The following is a 21,961-nucleotide window of genomic DNA, read 5'->3' on the forward strand; positions in this document are numbered from 1 at the left end:
GTGGTGTTTTGTTCTCATATACTGGCAGAGAAAGAGCATCATGATCTTATTGTAGTCAACAGTCCAGTCACCAATGCACAAACATTTATTTAGCAGTTACAAATCAAGCTAACAGACAATTTAAATATTCCATGTTTACATTTCCTTTAAATTAGTAAGATCTAGAACCGTAATGCCCAACCAGTACTAAAGCAGTAGCTATAGCTAAACTAGCCACACTCAACCAGCTAAATAGCCACATGTGGCTCTTGGCTAGCGAGTTGGACACCGTGGATCTAGAGCAAGTGCTAATTAACTGCCAGCATTCTAGGGTACTTCTTTTGGACCTTATGCACAGTTTATCATCTATCAAATATCTCCCTCACCTTCATTTTCATCTTGATCCATATAAAACCTCTATTTATTACACAACATTCCATCAAGAACAGCAAGTCATTTTTTGGGGGTAGAAATAGCAAGAAATTAAAAACTGTTTTCAACTCAATTTTTAACTTTTGTCCTCCTTCCATTAGAAAGTATGACCAAGTTTTTCTGCCCTCATTTGTATTTACATGGAAATTACTGTAGAATATAATTTAGGTTTTATTTGTGTTACCTATTAGGTTCTTTGAACAAGAGATTTGTGTGTGTGTGTGTGTCTGTGAGCAGAATGTAAAAAGGCTATGCCTTTCTATAAAGATCTATGTGAACTGAACACTGTGTTTATGTGCATGCATGTGTTACTTTTACACACACACTCTTCAAAGTTCTCCAGCTCTCTTATCACATGTCCTTTTCTCGCTTGTTAGTTGTTTAAGTGGCAGAGGTTTTTCCCCCTGTGTAATTTGACTCACTGTGTCAGTGTTTTACAATAAGGGTGTGTCTAGACTACAGGGTTTTTTTTGAAAAAAGTGGTCTTTTTTCGAATAAACTTCTGCTGCGTCTAGACTGCTGCAATGTTCTTTAGAAAGTAAATCAAAAGAATCCAGCATTTTTTTCGACTGCCGAAAACCTCGTTTTACAAAGAATAATGCCTTCTTTCAAAAGTGCTCTTTCAAAAAAAGGCGCTATGTAATACAAACTGTGCTTTTTCGAAAGAGAGCATCCAGACTGCTTGGGTGCTCTCTTTCCAAAAAGCGGCTTGCTTTTTCAAAAGTACTGGTTTTAGTCTAGACGCTCTTTTTCGAAAGAGGCTTTTAGTAAGAGTGCTATGCAGGCCCAACTGATTTTGAGAAGCAGAGAAAAAAATACTTTGAATTCATTTAAGGGACTCTCGTCTTCTTTTGATTTCACACTATGAGACAACTATGTCCCACCCAGCCTTTTTACTATCGTATATGTTCTAGTTTAAAGAAATGGCTTCCTGTAAGCAAACATTTTTTCTTTGGTTACAGTGTTTTTGAAGTGATGAAATCATGAAAGGATTTAATTTGCATGAGTGCCTTTTTTATTTTACCATCTACTCAAGTACTTAAATGCATGGAGCTATACATCTATTTTTGGCATATGATAGAGGTATATAGCAACTTCTGTAGTTGAATTTGAGTTTGTATAATTTCTGAATTATCAACTTTGTGTCTTTGCAACATTTATACCAGTGGTTCTCGACCTGCTACCCAATCAACATACAGCTGAAGCCTATGCAACATTCTCACGGCCATACAAAGATAAGAATGTGTGTCTGCGTGTTCCCACAATGGTAGATAGGTTGAGAATCACTAATCTATACAAACTTTTTATATATAAATATTGCAGTACAAAAGTTTAAGCCTTGCAGCTGAGTACATGTATAGGGATTTTCAACTAGAAGTCTTTTTCACACAAATACACCCCTTCCTCAAGCACTATTTAACCATCTAGCATACAACTAGAAAGTGAAAACAATGCAGTCTTGCCAGGAGATATAAACTCTTAGGCTACATCTAGACTGGCAAGATTTAATGCAAATACTCTAAACGCAAGAGTTTTTGAGTAAGAGAGTGTCTATACTGGCATGTGCCTTTGCGCAAAAGATTTGCTTTTGCACAAAAGCATCCAGGCCAGACTTCACACTCTCTTGCGCAAGAAAGGTCCGATTGTCATTTTAGCCATCAGGCTTTCTTGCGCAAGAAATTGATGTTACCTGTCTACACTGGCCTCTTGTGCAAGAGGGAGCGTCAGAGTATTTGCGCAAGAAGCACTGATTTCATACAGTAGAACGTCAGTGTTCTTGCGCAAATACTTGCGGCCAGTGTAGACAGGCGGCAAGATTTTGCACAAAAGCGGCCGCTTTTGCGCTAAATCTTGCCAATGTAGACACAGCCTGTGGCTAGTGTGCTAAGAAATAAACAACAGCAGCATCCTCCAAATTAAACTGAAATGTTGTCCCACTTTACTAGTTGCTCAGGTCTCTCTGTGTCAGAGCCTTTGAGTTTGGTTTTCTTTTACTTTTTAATTTTCCCATTTTATTTTGCCTTCCATTTTTTCAAAGCATGTATCAGGCACAGCTAATTCAGAACTGACACCATAAATTAATATTAAGAAACCACAATTTGAAAATGTAAGCTGTTCCTATACTACTAAATATATTGAAGTCTTTCAGTCAGAATCAACAAGATAGGAGACATGATAATTATTATTAGAAATCTGGTATATCCTACAACTTAGCTTTATTTAATTAAATTCAATAACTCAATTCCTATCTCCAGCTGTATGTACAAATCCCCTTGAAGTGCAACATTTGTAACTTCTATCAACCACTGACTGATGCCAGACATTCCAGGCATGTCCAAGTGGAACATATCTGTTTTGTTCCTCAGTCTACATCTACACTACAGTAGAAAGTTAACTTAAGCTACACAGCTCCAGCTACATGAACAACCTTAAGTAGAGTTACTGTGGGGTCCGCACTGTAGGGGGGGCAGGGAATTTACAGGACTTCCCTGACACTTCTTGTCCAGGAAAGAGTAACAGGGTAGACCAGTGAGTGATCTGCAATCAATTTGGTGGGTCTTCAGTAAACCCACTAAATTGACCACCAATGGATTCATCTCCGAGAGGCGACCCAGACTGTAGGGTAGAAGTAGCCTAAGAATGATAGTAGGTACTTTCCTTCATTTGATTAAACGTGAATGGCATGCTGACAGACAGTATCAGTGAGGAGAGTTAACATAATGGGATCTTCACATTTTTATTGAAGACAGACAAGAATATTATAGTACCTATTGAATACGTGTCCATATTTTGCTCAGTGAGAATATGCAGTGCATATTGATATCAACTCTCTTTCACTATTAGTCTGCCACTACACTTACTGCATTCTCATGCTCAATTAACATTCCCTCAAAAAGAACAGAATATGAACACAAATTTAGTATATTCACCAGCACTACAGGTACATAGTAGCTAGAGTATTAAACAGCAAGCATATAGTTAATGATCCTGCAGAATATAAGTAGAAGATTGAATGGAACTTTAAAATAAATCTGTATTTGCAAATGCTAACATTAAGCTCCTTGTGGGTAGTTTGAAGCGGAGGGAAAGACCTAATCTGAATAATAGCCTTGTAATATTCCAAATATTGAAACTTAATTAATTATGTTGATCCTTAAAATTAAAGTTGCTTTCAATGCCGCCCAAATAGGTGCAGTTTTTATAGAACAATAGAAACAGTCTTTTGACCTTTGATGATTAGACAGGGTTTGGCCTTTTTTTTTTTTTTTTTTTTTTTTAAATTTCTGGGTCTCTACAAGTTGTGGAAACTTTTAAAGACAAAAATGTGACTCTAGATAATTTTAAAGATTTCATATTCCTAATATGGGCAAATTTAAACCGCAGCCTTAGTCATAAACCTAAACGAAGCAAATCAGTAACAGTGAAAGAAAAACTACCGCAAGCAAAACCTGATGCAGTACGAATATCATTTGAACCAGTGGGTTACAGTACATCACAATGTACGCCAAAGGAAGTGGGTGTAATACCTCTCTCACTGTTTCTCCTCCTTCCCCCAACCTCATTAGACCACCTGTAACAGTCTCAGAGGAAGCAGACAATCTCCCACATACTTTCCAGCTGCACTGCAACAGCCACAAAGTGCACATGTGTAAAAATACATATGTGGAGCATCAGTGTCAGAAATCTTTCTGATGATTAACCTACTCTATTTAAAAGACTAGCAGAAAAAACACAAGGGCCAACAGATCCTCCTCAAACCCACACAAGACTGGAAAATGATGGTAAACAGAACATAACCTCTGTTGACTACTGGCAGCTGTGGTTGAGATTAGCACTCACCAGAAAACGTTTGCCCTTCTGACCAGCATTTTCCACTAATGATTGAATAGACTGGGGTGTGGAGAGAACAAGATTGGTAGAAGTGGGGACAAAAGTGTTTTCATTTACTTTGGCCTTTGGGTACCAATAACCAATGTGATACGTTTGTCTTTGAAAAATTAGTATTATGGGACAGATCTTGTCACTGGTACTGAAGCAAGACTGCCTAGGTAGATCAATAGGGAGTTCAGGATGGACTAATCCTGACCGATCCCAAACCAGGGAGTTTGCTAGACCAGGGGAGGTTAATGCCACCCCTTCTGCTGTTGGCCTCTGCTCCCAACTGCTGGCTCCCCACCCCAGTCTCCATCCCTCTACCCCAGCTCTGTCCCCTAACCATTGCCTTCCTGCCCTTAGTGAGGCTCTGCCCCAGATGCCAGGCTCCAACCCCCAGCCGGCTCTCTGGTTCAGTATGCTTCAACCCTGGAGCACCCACAGGGTTCCCAACAATTCCAGACCATGTATGTTGCCAGGCCAGAGAGTTCTGGACTGGAGAGGTTATTAGTGTATTACACTAATAAAAAAGAACACCAATAATGAAACAGGACTTTGTGGACCCTGAAACCTGAGCCCAATAGCAAAACCCATCTAAGGGGGATTTCTTTGTGGAAACTACAGGGCAGCTGCGTTTCAGATGGTTTTAATACCCGGCAAAATTAGATCAGTACCCTTTAAGAAGTCTTCTAGCCCTTAGAAAACTTCAGTGTAAGGTATTTTTAGATGCCCCTAAATAAAAAAAAAAGGGGGGGGGGATTCCCATTACCTGGAGCTTGGGTAGGAAATGCCCAAGAGTCCTCACGCCTACAAGATGTCACACTACTTTTATTTTGTTTTTTTAAACATTAGTATTTTATGGAAACTGATAAATTTGCATATACTGCAACAGTGATTTTCCCTCCATGAGTTGCCTTAAACTTGTTAATATATGGGGGGAGGAGCAGAGGAGTTAAAAATATAAACTAATATTTTAAACCATGTGTAAACTCTGTGTTTCACTTGAACAATTATTTAAACTAGTGGTTTCTTTAACTGAACAAATCTGCACCTGCAAAATGAATCACTGCTCTATAAACATAGAGAGAAACCTTTCCAAAGTTATGTGTTTAAACATTCTCTACTACATTTTATATTTAATTTTTGTGGAAGAATACTACTATGGATATTAAGAAATTTCTTCAATCTCCAAAACATTTCCTTTATAGGAAGCTGAAGACAAGAAAAAATAAAAACTTCCACAAAAGACAAACTATTCAATATGATTTTAGGATTACATTATTAACACCACAAGACACACACACTATATTCCAGATTAATCCACAATCCTTGGACTTTCTGATCAATTTTTCTTTGACCACAGAATCCTCCAAATCCCTGAACATCCCACAATGAGGCACTTATCCTCCAGTTTAGCAACCCACTTTTCCAAAAGCCACATCTATACTTACTGCACCAGAGATCGATCTTCTGACAATTGATTTAGCGGATCTAGGTAAGACCTGCTACATTGAATGCTATAAGGGTGGTGCTGGCCGGCACCGGTACTCCTGGCAGTCGCACAGTGTAAAGGAAACGCTCCTTTGGCCTCCCTCTGTGAAGACGGCACCAAGCTCAGTTTAAGTTTACGTATTTTACATAGCTAGAGTTGCATACCTTCACCTGATCTTCCAGGTTTAGTGTAGACCTGGCCTAAGTTACCTACTTGCATCAGTACAAATTATTCATCGATTGCCACACCAAAAGGGACAATGTCATCATTTAGTCTGACCTTATAACATGGAAATGTAATTTATGTGCCTAAAATTTCAAGACTGACACATTACTGGATTGAAAAATCTCACAAAATATATTTTAACAGTACAAAGTTAGTTTGGAAAATCTGTCTCCCTGTGTTAAAGAATCGAAGATCAATAACAAGCAGTAATCAAGAAATTCCTTCCAACATATTTACTTAGATTTATAATATATCAAAAAAGTAATCTCTAGGTGTCAAATTATAAACATACAATCAAATTAAAAAGTAAAACTAGCAGCTACTTACTCTACACTCACATACAAAAGTAGTATTGACACAAGAAGTCCAAAACTACTGCAGACATGAGCCACTTATTTGAGCTTCTTCCTCTCCTCCAGACCTCCAAAACATGCAGGTCTTGTAGCATGGACTGAAAGTTTAAATTTGGGTTGCAACTGGCCACAGAGGGTGAGCAGCGAGAGGACAAAGGTGGTAGATTCAAACATTGATTGATAGCCCTTCTCAGAGAACACCTGGCCTACAACACCCTCATTTTAAATACTGAGAAGCCACTGACATAAGGGTCTACACTGATCACAGCTGTGCAGTATTATATGGGAACACAAGATGAAAGTCTTAACTGGGCAGATTCCAGGCCATTTATTAAAACATAAATTTTGCTTCTTGAAATTAAGGCATGTTTTGGTAACACTGATGGTGCAGGGATTTCTCCAGTGTTTCATTATGATCTCTGGCTCACTCCAATTTTATATCATATAAGAAGGTGCCACGGAAATAAATTAGAAGTTATTTTAAAAGGTCAGGTGAAATACAGTCCAATTTTTTGTTTTGTTTAAAGCAGGACAGAGGCAAGAAAAGCAGTAGCTCTGGTTAATTCTTTACTCCTTGCAAATACTGGCAGGTTAGAACAGTTTATACCTTGTAGGTGAAAGAGTATATCTAACAAAAAAAAATTATAAAGCACTTTTAAAAAAAATAAGGTGCTTGACAATTTTCAGCTAATGTCCATCATAAAAATACAACTAAAAAAAACCCATCCCAAACCATATCATTTTTGTAACTAAATAGATACAATAGACTATTGATAAGTAAACGCATTTTAAATAAAACATATTTATTACAAAAATCTAAGTTATCAGGACGGGCAAAACTCAAAGGCTACATGTTCAGAAAAGCATCCAAACTATAGGGGCTCGTCTACATTGGCCCCTTTTCCGGAAGGGGCATGTTAATTTCAGAGATCGTAATAGGGAAATCCGCGGGGGATTTAAATATCCCCCGCAGCATTTAAATAAAAATGTCCGCCGCTTTTTTCCGGCTTTTAGAAAAGCCGGAAAAGAGCGTCTACACTGGCCCCGATCCTCCGGAAAAAGCGCCCTTTTTCACAGGATCTTATTCCTACTTTGAAGTAGGAATCGGGGCCAGTGTAGACGCTCTTTTCCGGCTTCTCTAAAAGCCGGAAAAAAGCGGCCGACATTTTTATTTAAATGCCGCGGGGGATATTTAAATCCCCCGCGGATTTCCCTATTACGATCTCTGAAATTAACATGCCCCTTCCGGAAAAGGGGCCAGTGTAGACGTAGCCTAGATGTTTACCCGAAGCTCAGCTGAATTATCCTAAGGTGACTCCAGTCTGTAAAGTAGGATGGAAAATTTCCATTAGTACAAGATCTCATACTGCAGAACTAGAAATGAGCAAACACATTTGAAAGTTTCAGAAACTTGAGATTTGAGATCAGTTTTTTAAATGGGTAAAAGTTATTGTATATCCCCCCCCCCCCAAAAAAAACCCCAATAACTTGCAGATTATTTTTTCATTAAGATAACTGCACCAGCACATGATGTTTATGCCATAGCAATATTATTTTGGAGTGATTAAGGCTGCTTTCTGATTAGTGAATATACTTAAAAAAAAAAAGGTTCCTTTTACAACCTATCACTTTGTTGATGCTTCAGTTTACAAGGAAATCATAGTTCTGAATTGGTGGCACCACATTAATATATATATGGCAACATGTTAACATCAAACATGAAGATAATGACTGCAGGATCAAATATATGGAAAAGTGCGGTTAAGAAAGAGAGAAAAGAAAGAAATATCTGAATATTTTCAAAGTGAATAAAGGAAGTGGATGGCCAAATAAATCACTTTTGTTATCACTGTTCTCCCTCTCCACCTGTAGTTTTGAAGTCTCTCCTTAACTTTGAAGTCCTTTGCTTTTGAGGATTTTAGTCAGATGTTATTTTAGAACAGTCTGAAAAGGTTTTTGGTTTTATAAAGTTCTGAAGTGACATTACTAACCTTGTTACTCTTTATTGTACTCCAGTTCCCATGAAAAAGAAGTTGTTTGAATCACTTGTTGCATTTTAACTACTAAACTCATCTTAAATAATGGATTGGCCTCACCTCAGTCAAATATCTACACAATCTTTAGAGGAAAATTTTATAGTTTAAAGTTACCCCTAGTTATTTCAAGTATCCCTAGTCTCTGTTTCTCAGGAGGTGGTGACAGGGGAGGGATCACGCGAGGATTACCTGTTGTAATCCCTCCCTCTGGGGCATCTGGTATTGGCCACTATCGGCAGACAGGATACTGGGCTAGATGGACCTTTGGTCTGACCCAGTATGGCCATTCTTATGTTCTTAAGTTGTGTAGAGATTATACTTCAGCATCCTAATAATTCTTTCCCGAAAAAGAAGTTGAAAAACAATACAACTATTTGTATGTAGCAGTCAGCTAACATCAACTTCAGTCTTTCATGACAACATCAGACAGCTTTAACTAAGTGTGTCTCAATGTACTCCCAATTTAGTGTCACAGAATAACAAAGCTTAATAATATAGTGGAAGCCAAGTAGTGGAGCATTTGAGCCTGTGGCTTTGGGTGGTGGGAAGCTGAAAGGAAGAACAGGAAATGTATTGATTAAAAACAAAACAGACAGGTCTGTGCACAAATGAGCTTGTATATTAGTTTGCATCCTTGAATTCTGAACTAACAATCAAGGCTAGACAAAACTATTGTGCTGTGACTATCATTCAACATGCCGAATGATACTAGCTTCAAACATACAAAATAGCAATATTTTAAGGGAGAGTCTGGATACTGTTTTAGTAATGCTTACTGCTTTTCAACTTGGAATTTGTGGTTACCCCCATTAAGCACACACACATTATGAATTAAGTGGAAGGTAAACATAAACTGGTAGAGGACTAATTGTCCAAGAAACTGTCTAATGAATGAATCATTGATTCCACTTTTAGTCTAACAGTAAAATAAAGAAAGAAAAAAGGTCAAGAAAGGTAAACGGTATTAACATAACGATTCTTTGCAAAAGTGTTTAGGTTTTCATTGTCATAGCTGTAAGTTCAAGGCAAACAGCCACATTGTAATGCAGAACTACAGTATGTATTTTATGTACCTGTGCAATGAAATACTGCAGTTTCTTTTTATCATAAGAATTCTGCACCACATTTTTCTGCACCACACATTTTGAAGTATTTACACAAGAATGCAGAATGGATTTGAAAATAAACTCTAAATCATAGGGTTTATAATCTGAAGTGTTTGGAGGGCTAAATATTCTGAGTAAAACTGTCACAAGTACCTAAGTTACTTAGGAACATAAATCTCATTAGCTTGACTGAGGTGCTTCTAAAAATGGAATTTGTGTGACTATGAGTCTTATATGTTTTTGAAAGTTTTACCCTTTCTGTTGGTAGGATTTTTTTCTAGAGACAGTCTGAAATGAGAACAATGACTCTAGATTCCTTTTCAACGTTGGGCATCTGATCCAGCCCATCTCTACTCTTTACCCATACACAATTACTTTATGTACTTCACTAGGAATTTTCCTTAAATAAACATTTATAGGAGTTGGCCATCTATTCCATCCCATTCTTAAAAAACCAGGACCATCATATTTTTGCAGATCCTGAATAACTACTAGTTTTATATTTATCAAAGTAAGATTTCCATAGGCTTGTACAACTATATTATTCAGTGTGCTTTTACCCAGTAAAAAGGTGGCAGAAAGAATCCCTTAATTCTAGTTTGGTTTATACCCTTGCCCTTATCTTGTACTTGAAGAAATCCACTAAACTCAGAACCCAAAAAATAGTTAGACTATAGAGGTTTAAAAATATTATTCCACACATAATGTCTTCTAAACAAAAAGGGCAGATGCTCAGCTGTTGTAAACTGTCTATTTAGTTCAGTGGTGCCAATAGCAACTTTCGCTAGCTGATGATCTACCCCAAAATGTTTGTTTAAAAAAAAAAAAAAAGTTTTGAAGAGGTCTAATAAGACGGCCTGAAATACCAAATCCTTATAAAAAGTGATTTGCTGTTTCAAGCATCGCAATACTAAAGGCAGTAAATCTACAGCTAATTACACAAATGCCAATATACTAAGTAATACAAAAGCAAAGATTTGTTTTGTCATCTTCTTTGTGCATAACGTCTTGAAACTTTTTAAGCAACATTGCCATCCTGAAAATAGAGCAGTACCACTTTCTAAATAACTTAAGGGAGCAAATCAGAAGTGTTTTCAAAGAACATATTGATCACGCTAATATTACAGCTGAAATACTTAGTACTTCAAAAGCCTCGTATTATACCCACAGAGACCTGTATTACAGGATTGATATAGAACAGACTACTTTCTATTTAAAAAATGCATTACCTTACCAAAAAACACCCCAAAGAACAATGAAACACAATTGTCACAGACTAATATTGTTTCTTCTCCTCTAACAATTCTCATCAGGTTTTAATTTCTCTACTCAACATAAAGGGAAGCACCTAGGAAGAATGTATTTAAGGACAAAGAATACTAGAAATCAGTTTCTTGTTTGTATTTTTACTACTAGAAGACAAATTTTCTCCTAGGGAATGAGCAATCAATTGTGCAAATTGCCATTTATTCTCCAATTCTTATTTTCTATTAACTTTCTTTGTAGGATCCTTTGACAGCAAAACAAAGAGCAATAAAGGTTGTTCAGCAATATTACCATCCTGCACAGTGATTTAACTGAATGGAATTAAATGGAAAAATGACTTCATAGGACGAGGCAGCGTGTGCCCTTTTTTTCTTCCTGAGACAAAGAAGATTAGATATTGCACTTAAATTTCCTCTAACAGTGCAACTTAAATGTCTATAACACTTAGTGCAAAAGAGTTTGGGAACCGAAGACTGGAGGTTAGGAAAAAATGTCATAATGCAAATAAAAGCAGCAGTATCACAACCAATGGTGCAACTAATTTTTATTGGGTGGGGGGAGGGAGAGGGAAGATATTTCACCACTGTAAAACAAATAATGAAATCTTCCATAAGTTTAAAAAAAAAAGTAATATTTTCCAACCTTTCACTAAGAGTAGGGGTAAAAAACCACATGTTTTAAAGGTCTTGCACATTTTTATTATTAGAAGTAGAAACCCTACTGATACTGATGAGTCATTTGTATTGGCGGAAACCAAGAACACCCATCTTCTTCGTGGGTTACACAGCACTCAGTGTGGTTTTCTAATCATTACCGGTCAAAGTAGTTGACTGAAAACAAAACAAGAGACAAGAACTCACCTTTGCTCCCAATGCTTGTTTAATACCAGCTGATTAGTTTATCATCCTACAGATTGCTTACATTGACTACTTTTGGTTACACAAACAGGAGTCCCTTTCAGAAAAAATAGTAAGTGTCGTTAAACTTTAAAATAATCAAGATTAAATCCAGCACTAAAAGTGGATAATACAATCCATTTCTGCAATGGCCTCTACAATAGATTCAAGCAAAACACAAACCAATTGCAAATATATGAATTCATCAGAAACTGTCACCTTTCGGAACCTTCTGAATCTTCAGTACAGAGTCCATAAATACAAAAAGGACCAGTTGCACTGGAATATAAGTCTTCATTCTCATTCAAATGAAGGAGTCCTTTAATGTTAATTACAGAAGTTACTGTAGTTTATAGGGTTTAAAACACACAAACAAAAACAAGACCCAAGAGCTAGCACAACTTTGAAAATAAAAGACTACATTTAACTTTGGGGTATTAAGTGAAATTCTACACTGAACAGAATGAGGAATTCTGCTTTAAAAAAAGCAGATAAATTACCTAGGAAAAATGCCATTTTAATGTTAAATTTTACATTAGAAACAAGAAAAATAGTTACAGAAAAGGAACTCCACCATCCCTACTCACACAAAAAAAATGAACCCAACTAACACACAAAGAAAAAAAACAAACAAAAACCAACACAAACACACATCCTATTAAACACTTGCAAATGTACTTCAGACATAGTTTGGACAGAGGTGAAAAAAACTGCAACTTTTTCTTTTTACCATAATCCTGGCCGAACCAAATGAATGTTTTTGATATTATTTGGGAAAGAAACTAAATCAGAACAGTGGCCAGAGAACTACAAATATGTAGCAACATCAGTCTGCATCTCTTACTGAGGATAGTTTATAGTGAGGATAACTCTGAGCTGCAGCAGACACGTGAGTCAGCAAGAGCTGCCTGTAGGAAACTGCTGACACGCTAAATTGCTCTGCATACAGTGTGCACACCTACACACAAAACAAAAACAGGGTGTTTGCAAATTAGTACATAGGAACACCTCCATACTTACAGTTCTTGTTTTCCTAGTTTAGATCTAAATTATAAAATAATCACTAATAATAAACCCTTTGAATGTCAGCTATAACAAGCAACTATGTTCAAGTCTTAAGGGGCACTTGTTTTAGCTGTTTTTATTTGACTAGATTTAACTCATTTCTCTTTGCAAAAAGAATTGTTGCTTCTAGACCACAAAAATTACATGGTGACAGACACCTACATAAGTTCCTGGTTTTCTAAACGGGGAACACTCATGAACCTACACATTAAAAACGTGTACAGTTTGGGTGAACATTTTGAAACTAAGACCAAAAATACATAACTTCAAATTTCAACAGCCATCAGTTTTAAACAACTGGAAATTCCCAGCTTTTCCTCCTTCAAAGAGTTCTTCAAACAACACTTTTTGTTGATACATTCTGACGTCCGGTATAAATGATATTTACACTTCCATGAAATACAAGTTTTTAAGAAACAAGTCTCAATGGATGAGACAATTTCAGGTCATCTTCCATATCCTGAGCATGACAAGAAAGTGTAGACTAATGACTTCTCCCTGAGGCTCTAGTTTAAATGTCAAATAAAACAGTGGCTTGCTATGTATATTTATTGTAGAGAATCTTTGGGAGGAACTTGGGATAAATCAGGTATTCTGTTTATTGTAGTGCGGAAACCTATCACTTTTCCCTTGCCCTCTTGTAATGGTCTAGTTACCATACCAATACAGTTTACCATCCCCAAACTATTTTGGTTGGCCTTTGCATATAACTAGAAGAAAATGCTCCAGCAACATCCCTTTTTTTGGCTGATCAAAGATATGGTATTTGTAACCAGTTAGTAAGATTCCCAAAGCCCATTCTATCATTTTTATTAGCATATTTTGAACATTAGTAGATGTTCAGTCAGTGCTGATAGGTTATTTTTACTGAACCAGTAGCATCAATTTAAGATCATTGAGAGATCTTAAGGTCACACAGAAATTTGTATCAATTCTACTACTTGATTTTACTTAAATTATGAAGTGCAATAATAATGGCAGAATAAGTATCATGCTTTTCAACACACTACAAAGAGGTTCCAACTTAACTTAAAAGCAAAATGAGTACATTGCAACTCAGTTGGCTACAGAGTCCTACATTTTCTGATGCAAGCTTCAAATGTGTACTCATTCAGACTGCTGCCAAGGTTAATGTATTTTGGCTGAAGCCATGGTGACTTTTTGTAAAAAGCTGAGTAAGCATTTTGAACTCTATCCTGGTGAGCCACTGGTAGAGTTAGAGTTAGGGAGTCACTGTTCACTCAACCACAATACCATATCCAATTTAAAACCTATTTAGATCTTAGCAGAGAATTGCATTATCTATAAAGAATCTGTCACACTCTCCTAAATTGACTGTAATGGAGAAACAAATCTCTTAGATTGTTAAAGGAAGCTCATATTTCTCATTAAAAACAACTCCAATTTTTCTTTGCTACAAAATACATTGTGTATATCCATTTATTCCAACTCAGAAAATAAGCTATATGCAAGCTCTACATTATACACCACACCGAAAGATAACATAAATCTATGGTTTAGGATACAACAATGTGCTCGTTAGAACACGTCACATGAAATATACAAAAGACATAGAAGTCAGGCTAGTAAATTGGAGAAAAGTTATTTTTAACTGAACCTCTGAATCAGAGCAACGCTCTTACAAAAAGAACTGGCCTTTGCAATTGCATATAATTAAAGGATATTGTTTAATGTATTTGGAACATCAGAATTATAAAAGGAAAAGTGATTTCCCTCCCTCTCCCCAGCATACACAAAGCATATGCAGTTCTAAGAAATCACCCATTCACATTGTCATACAAAAAATGTAATCACTACTGAAAAGACTAGTTAGGACCTGTCATATTACTTTATGCCCCATTCTGAGATGTTTTAAACACACACCAAGCTGAAACTGGATAAATTTATCCTTCCAGATGCATTCTCACTGTAAGCATGAGTAAAGTCCTACTGAAATGGATGGATATCATAAATAGGTAAGAAGAAAGTATTCCTCTTTATTGTTTTGAGGAATGAGAAAGAATGACTTCCTTAATAATGATTGTTTTTCATGGTTGCAGGCACTTCTAGAGCAAGGCACAGCAGATATTAGCCAAGATGGTCAAGGATGTAACCCCATGCCCTTGGCGTCCCTAAGCCTTTAACTGCCAGAAGCTGAGTAATAAAATGCTCTGTTCTGTTCACTCGGTCTGATGCATCTGGCATTGGCCACTATTGAAAGACATGCATACTGGTCTGACCCAGTACAGCTATTCTTATGTTCTCATGAAAAGATGGCTAGTCTGACAAATACTGCAGCCTGTAGAAAAGAATAGCTATGTTACTTAATTACAAGACAAGCTTTAATAACCAAGCTATTGAAGATTTTAGATAACTAAATATGGGAAATTACTATTATACATTCCATACCACATATTATACACAGAGGTTTCCAGTTTCATCTCTCCCACTGTCACTTATGTGCGTACATGAAGAGATGCATAAGCCTCTGTGCAGCATGAAGATTGTATTAAACCTCGTTAATGTCAATGGGTCTCCAAGGCCTTCTACTACAATGTCAAAACATTTACCAGGATTTTTCACATTAAGAATATTAGGTGTCAGGATATGGGCCATAACTCTCAGCCAGCAATGTATGTTATTTCAAATGCACAATACACTACTACTAATTTTCTCCTAGATGCCAAGGTTCTATGGCTAAAAGCAAAGATGGGAGGGGGGAGACAAGGTTATCACAGTATCTGGGGTTTATTTTGTTAACACCTATAAAATTCCATTAATTCTAATGGCAGTTACATGTGCCTCTATGATAGGATGCACCCAGAAACACTAGCCCTACCACTCAATTTGACCATTGTTAACAACTGACTAATCAGGATTTTTATTATACTAAATACATTTTGGAATATATTACACAATAAACTAATGGGTATACCCTCCTCCCAGTAGTCATTGTTGTCTGCTAGTTAAAAATGTATGTTAGTGCACATTTAAAAAAAATTCCGTGTCTAATTTTGCATCTTAACACTACTTGTGCTTCTACAAGACTTTTTATTAGTAGTTTTGCTATTCTGCACACATTTTACAATTTGGTCAACTGAGGCATACTTTGTGTAAGTGGTTTGGCTCAATATCACAGAGCTGGTAAAATGGAAAAAGCTAGAAATAGAAACTTGAAATTTTGACTCAATTTTCAGCACTTACTATTTAGACAAGATTTCCATTCACTTTATGTATCAGTGTCCAACACCTTTAAATCGATCTCTGGAGTTCCAAGAACACCAATAATTAAAAGAACATATCCATGACACTTCAGTGAAGTATTATGTCTGCTGACCTGCTACATAAGCACGTAAATACTACAGTGATGGGCTCCACACAAATGAATACAAGTCAATCTTGGATTTCAGAAGGATATGCACTCATCAGAAGCAGAATTTAGCTTTTAATTTTCACACTGAAGAGTCTTCCAAAATGTTAGATTAATACACTGCTACTACACAAGCACTGTAATTAAATGCTTCACCCACTTCCTTGGCCATTTTAACCTATTCAAAAGATATTAAAAACAATTATTCCACTTCCTATCAAAATTTCATTTTCCCCATATCCAAAGAATTGTCAAATAATACAAGCAAATACTACCCCTAAACACACTCCTACATGCAGCTGAATAAAAAAATCCCATACAAAAGACTCCTTTTCTAATCAAAACATAACCCGCTGCATTAAGGTGCATGTGTGTCTTATGACAATGATGAAATCTTGAAAAATAGACTTTCATCATTAAAACACTGACAAATCTTCAACAGCAGAACAAACAGCAACACTACAATTTAGCATTGCTTTTGAGATACTAATGTCTGATTCTAACAAAATGCTATTTCTGCCAGTTATCATTACCTTAAAGAATGAAAAATGCAGTTTACTCCAGAGCTGCCAGGGCTTCAGTAATAAGGGTAGGATGATCTCACAATAACTGAAACATTTTAAGCAAGACACCCGCTGTATTATAAAAATAGCCTGTTCCACAAAAGGAGAGGCATGATTTCACACTTAGCTGCAAACGCTCAGGCTGTCATGAAAGAACTGCCTTGCCTACATGTTATATGTTAATGATCTGAAAAAATTATCAGAGTTACCCCTGCTCTCTAAGTTTACTCAAAAAAATAAAAATAAAATGCTTAATAAAAGAAACGGTGCTTTACCTTCTTTACAGATCCCACTAGGCAAGAAAGAAAGTAGGGCTTTTAAATTAAACACACTAAAAGGATTACATTTACAAAAAAATGCTCTGAAGCAAATGGTGTAATCTGAGAAATGCATATCTGACAATGAAGAAACGATCTGATGCTTGCCAGAAATCATTAAAATTGAGTCTTGTTTGCCACAAGACCACCACCAATAACTTAATTATTTTAAGGCTGTTACATGCACTGATTAACTACACTATTGTTTGGCAACAACTTACAGCAAGTTACAAACTAGTTGAAGTCAGGATTTGAATCCCAAGTGCACACAGGCATTTTAGGAGTGTGCCCAATAAAAAGACAGGTGTCTAATAAAAAGCCACAGAAATAAGCAGGCTACTGAGGTGACCCCCTTTTGATGCAGCAGTAACTTGGAAAGTGCACACAGGCGTGCGCGCACACACACACACACACACACACACACAAACACCTCTGCACTGCAGGACACTGCAACGTGATCACTAACCCAAAGGAGAAAACGGGAAAATCTGGGAACTGAACACTTTCATGTCCCCATACATGGGACACCCTGAACACAAAATCCCATCAAAAGAAAAGGGAAGGAGTGGTGCTAATGAGAAGAGCTTTATATACAGGATGACTTTGGGGGATGGGGGGGGGGAAGAGAGAGATCTGGCAAGAAGTAACTAGCCACTCAGAAAAGATTAAAAAATATCACCCTCTATCACACTGCTTAAGGGAAGTGTGCAAGGAACCCAAAGGGAACTGGAATCCCGATCGCTTTGCTTTATAGCAGTACCCTGCTCCCTTTTTGTTAATCGAGGCATTCTTTGATCGCCTGGGGCGGGTAGCCAAGAAATGCCTAGCAAAACCTATTTTTCTGGGTGGGTTTTCCTTTTTTGTCGTTACACCGGGTCGCCGCTGCACAAAAGAGCTAAAATGCCAAAATAAAACAGGCGAAGAGGCAATGAGGAGGAGGTAGCTAAGGGGTCTATGTCTCTCATCCTCCCCTGCTCTCCCAGTTCATTAAAAGGCCTCGAAATCTGACAGCTGCTTTCCTCCGCTCGTAAAAAACAAGAGCCCCCATGCCTGACTTATTACTCTTGCGCTCCTCCTCCTGCTTACTCAAAACACCCATCAGCGAGCATGCAATATACCAGCTACACTTTCCCCTGGCGCGCACACTAAAGCAACTGCGGGCTGGCCATCATCAGACACCCTCTCTCTGCTCCTCCTTCATCCCCACCATAACGCCCATAAAAGGCACCCTTTTCGGTGGTCCCCAAGCGCCAAGCCAAGCTGGTGTCCCGGCCAGCAACAAACAGCCGAGCTAGACTCTCTAGCTCACACACACACACACACTTCAGATCCTTTTACACGCTTCCAGTTACGCAACGTTTCTGTGGTTCCCACTTTTAGAAATGACTGTTCGCCCTTTTGCGACCGGGGCTTGTTTTTAAATGTGCCCCCGCAGCAGCTGGCTGGGAGAAAATCCGCCGCCCCCTCCCCTCCCCCGCCGGCTCTCCCAGCTGCACACACCAAACTTCATCTCCATCATTCCCCGGGAAAAAGAGCTGAGAAAAGGGAGACTCACCTTCTCCGACTGTCTGCAACTTTCGAGCTTTCTCCTCCGGCTGCAGCCTCCCCAGCCCGCTGGGGCTCGGGGGCAGAGTGGGACGCGGGGAGCGGCTGGGGGCTGGATTGGCCGATGCCGGGGAGGGGGTTGTTTTTTTGCGGTGAGGAATATGCACCCGCGGAGACGCACCTCACATGGCGATGGCTTAAAAACCAGCTGCCTCCAAAGTCTTTGCAGAGAAAAATAGAGGGAGGGGACGGGGAGCAGCAGCAGCAGGAGGAGGAGGGAGGGAAGGAAGGCTGCAGCAGGGGAGGGGGGCGTGGGGAGGGGGAGTCGCACAGGGATCGCTACGCTGCTGCTGCTGCTGCTGCACTCGGGGCTGGCGGCGGCTGCACAAGACGGCGGCAGCTTGGTGCCTTCTCAGCCCGGCGGCGTGTTGCGGCGGCAGCCCCCGTTCTGCAGGTTACACTCTCGCCGCGGCTCGCGCTCTCCCCAATGGAACGCCGCCTACTCCCCTCAATCGCTACATTGTTGACATTCGCAGGCTGACATCATCCCCCGCTCTCCTCCTCCTCCTCCGCCGCCGCCGCCGCCCGCCTTTCCCATTCACAATAACGCTACGTAAACCGCGTAGCGCTCTCCCTGGGCGGCGAGGAGGCCTTCGCGGAGAAATTGGCGTAGCGCACCTCGGCGAATAGCGGCTTCGCCTGCATCCCAGCGCTCAGACACGCAGCGCATGCGCATCTTACGCTCCCCCCCGCCGCCTGCCTCTCTCCCCCAGCATTCTCAGCGACTCAATCCGTGTCTCTTTCTCGCTTTGCTCTTAGCGTCTTCTCGCGGCGGCCTCCCTGTTTGTGCTCGCGCGCGGCCGAGGGGCAGGCTGGGGGTTGTAGTCCTCGCTGTCGGGGCTGGGGTTCCCGACTGATGCAGAGCCCTGGACCTGGGAGGTGATGCTGATGCTCTCACGGTGGCGGAGGCGGACCGCGCGCGCCAGTGGAATGGGCTCTGCTGCTGCCTTAAAGCAACGCGCGCTCACACAGGAGCCAGGGGCCGCAGGATCCTGGGGCTGGGGAGGGAGCGCCGCGGGAGCAGCGATTCGGGGCTGCCGGGGTTTTGCATTCAGCGGTGGGGAGTTACCAGGGGCTCATCAGCTTCCCAGAATCTAGCGTTAGAATTTGCTAGGAGGCCTGGCACAAAATCTGTGCACGCCCAGCCTTCCCCGTGACAACAACAGCATCTTCCTTCCATTCCAGCGATATTTCCCACACACACATCCCGGCCCGAAAACCCCGGCCCAATGCAGTAGCCAGTCCACTGTACTCAAATGTCATGTACCAGCCTCTCCAGATAATAAGAATGGCAAACACGTCCTGAGATTTAAAAAATAAACAGTATGTTTGTATGTGGGGAGGGGGGTCTTCTTTGCCTTCTGGTTTTGGAGCGTTTAGGGGGCAGTTGATTCACTTTTACAAGTCGTTAGTGCAACCAGGAATCTAGCATTTAAAGTGATTCTTACGTCCTCCCTTGATTCCAGCTCCTGAGACATCAAGGAAAATGCCAAATATCATGTCATATAAAATCATGAGAGCTAGCACATCTACCTTGAACACAGTGAATATAATTTATTATGCCTGGGATATGAGGATGAGAAAAGGTTTTCTGAGAAAGAAGGTGACCTGGCAAATGAATCATGCCAGGACAGGGCTAAGAATGAGATCACATGAAGGGATTTTTCTAATGATAGGGATTTGGATAACTAGTTTTTAGTAAACGTTTTATTGGGTTACTGGTCTTGGAAAGGTGATCCTAAGAAAATCTGCAGTGAATTGAGATAGTAACCTAGCTGACAAAACTACAGTTAGTTTATTAATATTTCTGTATTTGTGAATGTTTTTGTTCTGTCAGAGTACTGTGTATGTTTTTGTTCCATGTACCTTCTGTTTACTTAATAAAGAATTAATAAAAAAAATGCAAAAGAACAGTTTCTCCCTTTTCCAGCTGTTCTCAGTGAACACATTTCTGATGCTCCCTTGAAAGACTGTGTCTGCCATATTTTCAAGGCTTAGTTTAATCACAAAAAACATTGTAGATACATCAAGTTAATGCAATGTAGCTGTCAGCATTTTACAGAAACTACATAGTGTCATTGCTTTGGGATTGATTCGCTAATGTCTTGCACTTTATGTAATCACAACTGTGCAAAATGAGTGTCAAACTTTTAATTTAGTAAGATCTTACATCAACTTTTCATAGGTACAAAGTGATTACATCAGCTGCAGGTAAATGGAGAATCAAGCCACAAACCTATACATTTTTTGAGTGTTATTCAAGTAAAATCTTGTTCATAAATGTTATCTAAGCATATAAAACACACACACACTCCGCTTTAAGCACATGTAAATCCTGTGGCATTCAAAGAAACTACTCCTGTGTTTAAATGTTTGCAGGATTGAGACCTTGTTTGTGTTTATTGTTTTATTTATTATAGAGCTACCAAAAAAATTTAAAATATGAGAAACAAAAATGAAGGTACCAAATTACTAGTCATTCAGCATCACTGCAGAGCGCTTCAGACAGGACTCAACATGTCTCCAGTGCCATTGCCACCGCTCAGTTTCAGATTTGATATATTCCATTGGTACCTCTTGCACTTTGGGAGATTTAGCCGCAGAAGATTCAAAGGTGAACTGAGTGTGGTACCTTAAGAAAAGGAGATTTAGAAAAAGGGAAATTTAGTCACCTTCTGGCATTGGCAGTCAGTACTGAAGACCAGGGAAGTCTGAGCCTCTTCAAACATCCTTGCATGGTCCCACCTATACTCTGCCCCCAGCCCTCTTCCTGCTTTCCAGCACTGTGCTGTGAGGGGTTCTTCCCCTCTGAGCAAAGACCTAGGTGAGGCTAATGCGTGCAGACCTGCATTCTAGGCCTGGGGGGAGAGGAACAGTGCCTGTCCTACTGCCCAGTACTTTGAGGCTGCGAGGGGACTCTGGGGCTGAGGGATTCCACTGCCCAACACACTGGGGGTGATGAGTCACATCATTGCCTGCCCAATTTCCCAGCCCTCTGGAGGGAGCAGGGGAACCTCAGTACCTGCCCATCAGCTTGGCACTCCAGGGTTGGGGGGCTTGGGTTGCCCAGGGCTGGGGAAGATAGACAGGTGACCACATAGGGCTGGGCTCAGGGCTCTGGTGGGAGAGGTGGGGCCCTATGCAGAAAGGACAGGACAGGGGCTAGTCTTCCTAAACTCAGGATTCACACACAGCCCATGCCTTCTAGCCTGGTTGAAATCAGACTAAAACCATCTGTTATATTGTCCTGTGAAGCTATGTCCACTTCATAAGTTTCTGAAAGGAACAATATTTGGTATTTAGTTTACTAGCTGGTATTTTAAAGTGACTATCTACTATATATTTGAGTTGGTCTGTCTGTCCAGCTGCCTGTCTGTTTAAGA

The 21,961-nt window shown here is 39.5% G+C and overlaps 1 protein-coding gene across 5 annotated transcripts in view; it reads right to left on the minus strand.

Annotated features, from left to right (window-relative positions):
- BACH2 (BACH transcriptional regulator 2) overlaps positions 1–19,278 on the minus strand; it is a 257,457-nt gene extending 238,179 nt beyond the window's left edge. For 4 of the 5 annotated variants that reach the window (XM_014578684.4, XM_075923895.2, XM_006133289.5 and 1 more), the window contains exon 1: positions 18,529–19,278. The gene's annotated coding sequence lies outside the window, so the exon portion shown is untranslated. Of the gene's footprint in view, positions 1–16,626; positions 18,467–18,528 lie in introns of those variants that run through there. The other variant, XM_075923893.2, reaches the window with a different exon arrangement.
- Positions 19,279–21,961: the final 2,683 nt, after the last annotated feature.

The sequence above is a fragment of the Pelodiscus sinensis genome, chromosome 3, assembly GCF_052426305.1.
Source record: "Pelodiscus sinensis isolate ZL-2025 chromosome 3, ASM5242630v1, whole genome shotgun sequence".
Classification (NCBI taxonomy): domain Eukaryota; kingdom Metazoa; phylum Chordata; order Testudines; family Trionychidae; genus Pelodiscus; species Pelodiscus sinensis.